This window comes from Camellia sinensis, chromosome 7, assembly GCF_055761805.1.
Source record: "Camellia sinensis isolate YWXY chromosome 7, ASM5576180v1, whole genome shotgun sequence".
Classification (NCBI taxonomy): Eukaryota; Viridiplantae; Streptophyta; class Magnoliopsida; order Ericales; family Theaceae; genus Camellia; species Camellia sinensis.
In genome coordinates this window covers 103,310,824-103,322,385 of record NC_138967.1, presented here as the reverse complement: position 1 = coordinate 103,322,385, position 11,562 = coordinate 103,310,824, and the positions used below count along the sequence as shown (strand labels likewise).

Genomic DNA, 11,562 nt, shown 5'->3' with positions numbered 1-11,562 from the left:
TAGAATTTGATTCGGAATCAAATAATTAGAATAAAATAATGCCAATTGATTAGTCTTAAGCCAAGCTTAATTCAACCCCACTACTCAAGCCTATATATAGCATTTCGGGCTTAGACCAGACCAATTATATGTTTGGTATAACGATTCTAGTTTAGGACCCGACCCATTTTGTATTTTGGACTCGAGTTACATGGTTCTGTATTGTTGTTCTTGTATTAGTCCCCTTTTCCCCCTTGAGTTTGGCTATTGGATTGTATTGGTTGCATTTGGAACAGGTTGGTAGGTTAGTTCCCAAACTTTTGTTACCCAGAATTTTACTCCTCCGCTCAAGCGTCACTTTTGCGCTCGAGCAGGCTTTGCGAACTCTCAATACTTTTGCAGGCCTGCAAAACTGCTGGGAGAGTGTATTCTACGCTCGAGTAGTGTTTCCTACACTCGAGCGGTCATGCGCTCGAGCGATGGTCATCTGTCTACAAAACTATTGGAAGTGTGTATTCTACGCACGAGCATCACTTCTTGCCCTTGAGTGGTAATCATTTTTGTGTTTGGACACTCGAGCGTTACTTCTTGCGCTCGAGCAGACTGCGCGTATATCAGTCTGTAACAATCACTTTTTACATCACTTTTTCATATCACTCTCTCTCTAAACATTTCCAAACCCTATTTTCTTTCACTCTCTTTCTAAAACTCACCTATTTCCTTCAAATACACCTAGATCAGTCGATCTTTTCACCTGTATGTCTTTGCTAAAAAGAAAGAGCTTAGCGAGGTTTTCGTTCTAACTGGAGCAAAGTTGGTTTTTGGCGCCTTTGGGTTTTCTTCTCTCTCTCTCACTCGTGCTTGAGGTAGGGATACTTTTCACACTTTTTATGAGTTTTAACTTAGTTATTTGATGTTTTTAAACTACATTGCGGATTTGGAAGGTTTGGAACAAATCTAGGGTTTTGATAGAAAAAATTAAATTAAAGAGGGGTTTTTCGAATAATCTATTGGGAATGGTTTTGATATTGAAAATAAGGAGGAGTTGGGTGGAAATGGTTGATTTTGAACACTTGGGTTCGATTTTGCAAAGAGTAAGAATTTTGCCCTAAATGTCTCAAATATTTATCTTGTATAAATAAATGAAATTGATGTTGGGTCAATGAAATTGAATTGGTATTGATGAGGATGGTAGAGTTGGACATATATTATTACTACCTCTCGAGATTTGGAAAGTTTTCCTTTATGGAATATAAACTATTTGTTTAGAAATATCTGTTTTGGGCTATCGGTGGAGGATAGCTATGAATGTTGTAGAATTTGCATGTGAATTAGGAAAATTGAAACTATTTTTTTCATTCATGTGCATTGAACATTATTTCACACTTATACATTGAAAATGTTATTGTTTTGAGAAAAAAGGGTGAATTCGAAAAACATGGATTGTGTTGTTGAACTAAGTTGGCATGAGTGTCCTAGGTGAAAGTCCCGAAAACCGCGCGTATACATGAGTGTCGATCTCGCGAACAAATTTTTTGTGAAATGGCAATAGTAGTGCTTGTATAGCCTACGTTTACATGGGCCAGCTTATAGTTTCCTCTAGACGAAATTTTTTGAAATTCTCAAAGTGTGAATCACCACCCTATTTTCTATTGAAATGAAAATGAATTGTGAATCAAGGTATTAACTTGGCATTGCATAGTTTTGAAAAATGATATAAATATGTTTTGGCAAGAACATGGCATATGCACTCTCCTTATATCTTTGTTAAAATTCATACATTGTGTTGGATTATTTCTACTGGGCTTTGGCTTACCCTATGTAGGAAAAACATTTCAAGTGCTGATGACATGCCTCTGCCAAGGTAGTAGCTTGGGAGGACTTGGAGCAAAGGCTTCTTTTGTTGTATTCATTTTTGTATAGCTAAGGGATTTAAATGTATTGGACCTAAAGTCCACTTTTGTTGTAACCAAGAACTAGCTTGGAAAGTTGTAAGCCTTTAGGGCATTTCTTATCTATTTAACTCCCATTCCTTTCTTATATTTGTAACATATGTTGTGGATGGGTTATGGTAATTATTTCGGGGCGTGACATTTTGGATCCGGGTTTCGTTGTGTTTTTTGTAGTTATTCATGTCTTGTTTCCCTTGTACCTCTTTGAGTTTGGCTATTGGGTTGTGTTGATTGCGTTTAGAACAAGTTAGTAGCTTGTTTTTCAAACTTTTGTTGTCCAGAATTTTGTTCCTACGCTTGAGCGTCACTTCTTGTGCTCAAGCGGTCTTTGTGAACTCTCAGTACTTTTGCAGGTCTGCAAAACTACTGAGAAGTGGTATTCTATGCTCGAGCAGTCTTGGCTCGAGCGACCTTTATTGCGCATGAGCATTGGTCTTCTGTCTGTAAAACTTCTGGGAATTTGTATTTCATGCTTGAGTGATAACTTCTTGCACTCGAGCGATCATATCTTTTGTGTTTGTACGCTCGAGCGTCACTTCTTGTACTTGAACAGTTTGTGCGTATATCAAATCATAGAACCCCCTTTTTGGGTCACTTTTTCATTTCACTCTCTCTCTAAAAATTCCAAAAACCCTAGATCTAGACACACTCCCTGTAAAACTTAACATCTTTTTACAAAAACACTAAGATCTAGTGATTTCACCACAACAAAAAAAAGGGTTTTCATGGCATGCATTGCAGGCCGTAAAAACCCTTCTACGATGTGCAACTTAACGTCATATTATGACCAGTCATGAAAAGTCATTCACTTTCAACGGCATGCCATAGTACGCCATAAAAAATATTTAACAGCGGATCTTGTATATCATGTTTGACTTTTCTACGACTACTTTTGGTACGCCGATAATTAAAGGAACAAACCACGATGTTCATTACTAGTCGTTGAATCTTTAATACAACGACCTATTTTGCCTGCTGTAGATAGCCCAAGTTTCACAGCATTTTTTGCATGCCGTAGGATATGTATATATTTAAAAAAAAAAAAAAATTAGCAGATTTTATTTCACCTATACAACATTACAAGAAAACATTGCAAACAAGGTTTACAAACATATATACATATATATATATATATATATATATATATATATATAAATATCAATCAACTACCAAAATATTGTTTCAAACATCCAAAAAAAAAAAAAAAACTATCTATAACTTTTGAACATCCAAAAACTATCTATTCATTCCAAACCATTCAAAAACTATATTTCTAAACATCAAAAACTATCCTTAAGTTCAAAACTGTCCAAAATGTTCAAAATGATCCCAAAAAAAAAAAAAAAAATCCTTAAGTTAAAACATTCAAAAACTATCCTTAAGTTCTAAACCACCCCAAGTATGATTGTATTTTGGGATGATCGCAACAGCATCAAGCAGTGCATCTAGACCACCTTCCTCCACAATCTTTTCTTGATTGATATCTGAAAGGAAAAAAAAAGAAAAGAAAAAGAAAAAGAAAAAGAAAAAGAAAAAGAAAAAGAAAATAAGGGAGGGGGGGGGGAAGAAGATAATGAGATTTTCATATATCGAATGTTTACCTTGAGAAGAAAATGAGTATAGCAGTAACAAGTTCTTATATAACCTTTCAATTTAATTGGGGAATCAAAGTGTTTCAAACAGAGCCTTAATGACAAGTAAAAAAGTATAGATTATCTTATGCCCAAACAATATTTTGACGTGTTGACTACTTAATATTTTACATCATACCACATGGCAACAGAGAAAGGATAGAAAATCTTTCTTGTGTACAAGAAAGATAAAGGCGCCAACGTTATGAAATAGGAATGAGGCTAGAATGAATAGCTGCTGAGTTTTGTAAAGTGTATATTCATCTTTGTTTTTGTTATTCACATTTCTCAAGGCATTGAATATATCTTAGTTTTAGTTAAGAGCAGAAGAATCCAGATTGTAGTAAGTAAGCTCTGATTGGTTAGCTGCTCAAATCACAATAATATCACAAATAAAGCCCCGTAAAGAAGTAAAACCGAATTTTACTGATTTTGAAGTTTTCAAAGAAGAATGAGCACTGGTTTGTGTTACTAAAAATTCATTTCAGACGAAATTTTAAATAACTTTTTAACAGTTCAGAATTTGTATAATTTTTTGTACTTTATAGTTAAATATGTTGTGTACATGCTTTTTTTCATATTTCATTTGAATCGTAACAAAACAATTTGTAAATTGTGCAGAACTACATAGTGAGCATGAAGTCACTCACTCACACATACATGCATGCAACAAGAAAATTTAGGAGACACAGAAACAACTCAAAAACAGTAATATGATATGTACCTTCAACAGCAAGATTAGCCACTACCTTTACAACATGGACTTGGACATTGATATCTCTAGATGTTAACAATTGTAATATTTTTTCAAGCCCAGGAGTAGAAAGTCTCGTAAGTTATCTAAAGCGGAGGGAGGAAGTGTTCAACTTTATATGGTCCAAAAAAATTTCGCGGAGAGGCTTAGAATAGGTGCAAATGTAACCTTTGCCATTATTTGAACAAACAGTTATTTTAAATGTGCACAATGTCTTACATGCCATACCAAAAACTTGGGTTCAAGTGTTCCTAGCAGCTTGGTCACCTAAAATTAATGCCTAACTATTCCATGTGATGAATAGAGATAAAAAAAAAACAATAATAATTAAAATTAAGCTAACAGTTAAAAATCCACAGTGCAAAGGTCCCGGTATACATGGTATTTTTCCAAGAATAACAAAGTACTAGGAGGAAGGCATATGTTCAAACGAAATATAAGTGATGTTGAAACAACAAACCCATTGACTACAAGAACATGACAAGTGGGCATCAAGCTTTTTCATTATTCAATAAAATACCTTTTCCAGCTTCCCTGCCACTAAATTGGGAGGATACTATGAGATTGGTTGTTTTTTGCATTTTTTAAAGATGAAGCCATAAATTTGAAACTATGTGAACAGACCAATTGAGAACACGAACCTGAAAATTTTTGCTAAAGATTTTTATCTTTGATGTACTTTCTCTGACAACATATTCTCCATGCCAAAGCTGTATATATGATGTATTCACCATCTCCACAAACAACAACAAACCTCCCATTGGGATTATGCCTTTGATTCTGGGAAAAAAGGACAAAAAAAAAAAAAAGACAAGAACTAATAGTGAGTACACACACATAAGAACAGATCAGGATGCCACTGATGTGGATCACAATTAGCTTTTATTGTTAATAGTTTAAAATAAATAAAAAAAAGATACATGTTAACAATGGGAGAAAGTGCGTTAGTTATCATATGACTTATTCATACTGTTAGCTAATCTCTTGTCAAAATTACCTTGGTCACAACAGCAATAATAGCACCATTATAAAGAAGTATACAAGATTTAAATCAAAGGCACCAAAATAAAAAGAATGCCAACTGATACAACAAGATCAAGTGCTGGTCCTGTCCATCCCTAATCTTGGGAGGGAGGTGAGCATTGGGTACAAACCTAACTTCCAACTTGTACTTGCACAGAGTAGCTGCCCTCAAATCTAAGTTTTCAAGCTTCACAATGACTGCCAAAAGTTCTACGTTTCTCATTCATGATTAAAGTGATTTCATATGGATCCATTTTCCACCACTTTCAAAACTGTATTCTGTTCTCCCAAATTTTAAAATTTTAAAAAAATTAATAGTAAAAAAAGCATACAAGAAACTGTTTGGAAAAGAAGTAAAAAAACAAAATTGGTTTTGAGAAAATTTCTTGAAAATAGAAAGAAGAGAGAGACTTACTCACAAGCTTGCGCTCTATTACCAATCGGCTAAAATTATCACATTTATTCACTCATTTATTTCTACAACAATGCTTGGTAACTCGAATTTTCATGACCCGAATGGCTCGAATGTATCAAAACGGTGTCGTTTTACTCCCAAAACGACATCATTTTGAGACATTCGAGCTATTTGGGCCACATAAATTTGAGCTACCAAGAATTTTTCTTATTTCTAATGAAATTTTTTTTAGATGAAACATTAAAAAAAAAAATTGAAAAAGTAAAACAAAAAATTCAAAACAAGGGCACTAAAAACAAAAACAAAAAAATCTACCTTTTCAGTGTTCATTAGTAGGTCTTCAATAAACTTCTAATTTTTTTAAAGCATCTTTTCACATTTGAACCTAAAAGAGTTAATTCTTTTGTAAAAATTTGTGACACATCACTAAAGACCAAACATCAAAATCAAAATATTAAAGACCACACAAAAAATACCAACAAAAAACTACTAAAAAAAGAAATTTCTAAACAACACTCAAGCAAACTTGAAATAGCAGAGTAATTTTGAGATCACAATAAAAAACCCCTAGCCTGATTTGGGTATTCTCTCAATGAGATCTCATTTGGATGAGATCTTCCTGCTGCTGAGACCAGTTCAAAAATCCTTTCCTAATTAAATAGGAAAACAAGCAAACAAAAATAAACTATATACAAAAATAATGCGACAACCAATTTTGAAATAATAAGCCAGTTTAATTAATCTTCTTCTAACTTGAAATGAATGGGCACACAACTATCACACTACACAAATTTCATACACTTCTTTTTTTTGTGTGTGTGTGTGTAAATTATTACTCATTGATAATATGCTATAAATAGTTTGGCAATATTTTCAAAGAACTTAAATGTCATAAATGGTTTTGCAAATTGAACTAGACTCAAAAGGCCAAAAGCAGGCAAACTAGTCAGTTGATGAAAGACATAAAAGACATAAGCAATGAACGCAACATTATTTTTGAGGTGATTATAAACATATAACTGAAAGCAGCAACATGACAATAGTAGTGGTCACAAAGGGTTCTAGAATTGAGAGTTCAGTTCACTCAAAGATCACACATTTAGACCTTCGTAGTAATCATAGTACAATAATAATTTTTTAACAGATAAAAAAAAACGAGTACAAATTAGGCTAAAAATTGTAACATACAATCAACTAGAGTAAAAAAATCAGAAAAATAGTCTGTTTGGCTAGTCAGAAAAGAGAATCAAAGTAAGAGAAAGCTCACCTCACTTGGGGCATTTATCAAACACGTTGTCTTCAGCAACCAAGCACCATATATGCACATGAAATTGGACACATCAATTACAGTTTTGGGGCAAGAGCAATATCAATTCTAACCAACTTAATCAAACATATATGAGTGTGTATACATATATATGTGCAAAATTCTCAAATGCAACAAATATTAATCAAATCAAATAGATGAAATAGATCACTCTAGAAAATAGAACACTAAATAGATGAAATTGATAGTTTAAAAGGATAAAAATGATAAACTAAACTCTAGAAAAAACATTAATCAAATCAAATTTTGCTTCAGAAAACAAAAAATTGCTTTTAAAAATGACAATAAGCAAGGTTAGAACTCACAGTTTTGATAGTATTCTCCAAGTTCTGAGCAACACCATGAGCCTAGAAAATCAACATGAAGGCTCTTGGTTAGGGTTTCAAAATTCGAGTGTTCAGCAACGAGTGGTGCCTCTTCGTCCATGGCTTCTCAGAACTCTCAATTGGGTCGATTTGCTAAAAAGAGATGTATAAACCCTAGAAATTGGTGGTATGGTGGGGCATATGAGAGAGAGTATGAGAGTGGGGTGAAGAAAGAGAGAGCACCATTTGAAACCCTTACCGTTCAAAGCCTCTCTTCTCCATCTCTTCTCGGTTTTCCTCTTTGAGCAATATTCTATGTTCAGCCATTAGAAGCCAATGAGTGAATGTTTTGAACAATATTCGGTGCTTAGACCCTTCTCTTTCGAATAATGCTTGGCACCCCTTTTGGGGTCACCCCACCCCCTTTTGTCACGTGGCGGGTGGTGATTGGAGGAGCAGGAAAAAAAAGAAAAAGAAAATGTAACCAATGAGAGAGAGAGGGGGTCAAAGGGGTGGGAGGAAAAGGGGGATGAATCATTGTTGTTCTCTTTCCCTGCAATTTTGCTTCTTTGAACCTTTCTCTTCTCTTCTTTATGCCTAACCCGTTCTTTTTTATTTTTAAAAGTCAAAGGGTGATATATTTATTTTTTTTAATAGATTTTTTTTTTGGTGTTTTGGCGCTAGAGTTTTTCATTTTGGCGCTTATTTTTTTTTTTGTTCATAGCATTCACGACATGTATTGTGCATCGTAAAAAGGTAATACTTTTAATGATAGGCACTGTGTGCATTGTAAAAAGTGCAATACTTTTAACGTTGCATGCGCTCTAAAAAGTGTGATACATTTCACGGTTGGCTTATGTGTGTCGTGTATAGTTGATGTATTAGCGGTATATCATATGCATGTCATAGAAAGTTTTATTCTTTACGGCAAACATTGCAAGTTGTACAAAAATTGTCTTTACTACCATTCATGGCCTACGTAATAGATATGTCGTGGTTGAAAATTATTTACGATGTGTAGAAAAAGCAAGTCGTAAAAGTGAGAGACCATGGCATGCATTTATTGTATGTCGTTGACGTGGTGCCGTGAAAACCTAGTTTTGTTGTAGTGAATTTCTTCACCCTACTCCCTTTGTTAAAATGGTAGAACGCTTTGTGGGCTCTCTTTTCATTTGAACAAAAATGGATTTTGGCTTCTTTGAGGTTTCTCCACTCTCTCCTTGGTCTTCTCATTTCGAGGTAGGGATTCTTCACAATCTTGTATGCGTTTTACCTTAGTTATTTACTATTTCAAAAGATTATAGTTGTTTGGGTTTTTAGGTAAAAACCTAGGGTTTGAAATCAAAATGAAAAAAGGAAGGGTTTTCAAATGGTTTCTTGGAAAAGCTTGTGGGTATGAAGGTAGGGTTGATAGATGTTGAAATAAGGTATTTCCTACATTCAAATTGATTTTCAAATAGAAAGGGATTTTTCCCTAAAATGTGAATATCGAGATTGCAAAGAGGAAATGAAATTGATGTTGAGAATTCTGAATTATAAAATTAAAATAATGTTGATGATGATGGCGGAGTTGGATATGTATTATCACTCTCATCTTGAGATTTTGGAAAAGTGTATCTTTTAAAGAAATTTATTTATCTGTTTAGAGATATCTGTTTTGGACTATCAGTGAAGGATAACTATGAGTGTTGTAGAAATTGTATGAGAATTAAGTGAACTAAAACTAATTTCTCATCCATGTGCAGTGAACATTGTTGCTTATTTAATACATTGAAAATGTATATGATTTTGAGAAAAATGGGTGAACGTTGGAAAGAGGTGTGTATCACCAAATCAAGTTAGCCTGCGTGTACAGGGTGAAAGTCCTGAAAAATGCACGTATACATGGGTGCTAGTTCCTGCGGATGAAATATCCATAAAATGGTAATAGTAGTGCTTGTATAGGCTACGTTTACATGGGTGTCGTTTAACAGTTTCCTGTGGATGAAATATCCGTGAAAGGTTGTATTGGTTTGAGATTTTCCCTTATTTTCTATTGTAAATGACATGATTTTGAGAATTGTAATACAAACTTGGCATGGCATGGTTTTTGGAAAGAAATGACAAACATTTTGCGTGGGCATTGCATATGCATTCACCTTGTGGCTTTGTTAAGATTTATACATTGTGTTGTAGTATTTCTTCTGGGTTTTGGCTCACCCTATGTGAGAAAACCATTTTCAGGTGCTAGTGATATGCCTCTACTAAGAACTTAGCTAGGGAGGATTGTAGAGCTGAAGGCTCATTGTTGTTATCTTTTATTTAAATTTTGTACAAGCCTAGGGCTTTTTTTTGTATTGAGCTTAAGACTTACTTTTGATGTACCCAAGCTTTGACTTGGAAAGATGTAAGCCATTAAGGCATATGGTTAGCTGTTTAGCCTTCATTTCTTTTCACTATCTTGTAACACATGCTGTAGATTCAAGATGTACTGTTTAAGAATGTATATTGCACATATATCAAACTCTGATTAATGAAAGCTTATCATTTCATTTATATTGCTATTTATTAGTTGTTAAGAGATGTGTATATTGTGTTTATTTCGAGGTGTTACATTATATAAGGCTAATGGTGACTCAACAACATTCCATCTTCATTTCCTTGAGCAACAAAACGTGAGAGAGAGAGAGAGAGAGAGAGAGAGAGAGAGAGAGAGAGAGAGAGAGAGAGATTGAGTGAGAGGAGAGTGAATTTAAGCTTAAGAAGGAGAAAAAGGGGAAATTCTAGAGAATTGAGAGGAAAATTGAAGGAATTGAGGAATTTAGTTTCAACATTTGCTAATTCAAGGTTTAAGGTAGGAATTCAACCTTTCATTTATGAATTTGAGTCAAATAGATTCAAGTGATTAACCATGAGAATTAAGCTTAGATTATGGAAATTGAGGTCGTTCCATGCATGCATGCATAGTTCATAGACTTTGAGTTTAGTTCTCACTCAATTCTTACGTGCAAGTGTTTATTTTTGCCAAGTTAGGAGAGCTCACTATGATTCTACACTCAAACACTTCATCTGTGCATGGTTTAGAGATTTTGAATCCATATGCATGTGAAGATACATAAAATTTCACTTTAATTATAAAGAATTGATTTGTGTTTGGGCATTGATTTTATGAAATAACCTTCATTTCATGTTTCACTACAAGTTTCCAAGTGTTTTCTAAAAGTTTTTGACCCAAATGAACAAGATTGAAGCTTTGGAATCAAGTTTTGAACCTTTAAGAGCAATCTGGAAATCCCATAATTTAGTCGCATCGCTTGAGCGACCAAGCCGTTGCTCGAGAGAAAATTTCAACCTCTTAGTATTTTTGCAGAGATTGATTGTTGGCTCACGCGACCGAAATATTGCTCAAGAAACCACCCTTTGTTTTGAACCTTGGCTTGAGCGACCGTCGAGCGTGAAAATCGAGCATCTAGTACTTTCGTAGACTTTGTAGACCGCTCGAGTGACCAAAGCTGTGCTCGAGCGAACTATCTTATTTTTCAAAATTTGGCTAAGTGTTCCAAAGTGTATTTTTGCATCCTCATTGCATCTAAGGCATTCCTAGGCCATGATTAAGCTACAATAATGAGGATGAGAGATAGAAACATATCAAGAAAGAAGGAATGATAAGTTATGCACCTTTGGGACATGTGTTCAATGTGTATATATTACGTGTTTATGTAGATCACGTGTTATCGCCCGCCTAATCAGTTTGTTCTGTCCAAGCGATTTGTTCTACTATTGGAGCTATCTGTGAGTAACGACTCTGTAAAGCTATGTTTGAATTTAAGTACTTTTTGAACAATGTGGTATGATCAGTTTTCTGAAATGCTATTTGTAAATCATGAATGACTGTCCAATTTTTTGAAATGTAATCGTGGCATCCTTAGCATCAAGTGTTCATGTGATATATATGACCTGGTACAAGGGTTTCAAGTGGGTACCATTTATGAAATTGGTTATGCATAATCATCTTTATCAAGTGAAAATGGATAATCTAAATGACCATCTCAAGTGAATGTGAGCCTTTATGACCAAGTGATCTGTAGCTAATGGATATGCCACGTATAACTGTTTATGAAATCTGTATAAGTATGTGAATCTGCATCTATTTCTGATATGAACTATGATTTCTAAATCTGTGATAGACATCATTCA

General features: G+C 34.3%; 1 long non-coding RNA gene across 1 annotated transcript; it reads right to left on the bottom strand.

The window, feature by feature from the left end:
- Positions 1-3,130: 3,130 nt before the first annotated feature.
- LOC114290316 (uncharacterized) lies at positions 3,131-7,764 on the bottom strand. The gene is made up of 4 exons (XR_014334647.1): positions 7,387-7,764; positions 7,022-7,051; positions 4,958-5,088; positions 3,131-3,415 (listed from the first exon to the last, which is right to left on the bottom strand). It is a non-coding gene; the product is annotated as an uncharacterized LOC114290316 (long non-coding RNA).
- Between the last annotated feature and the right edge of the window lie 3,798 nt (positions 7,765-11,562).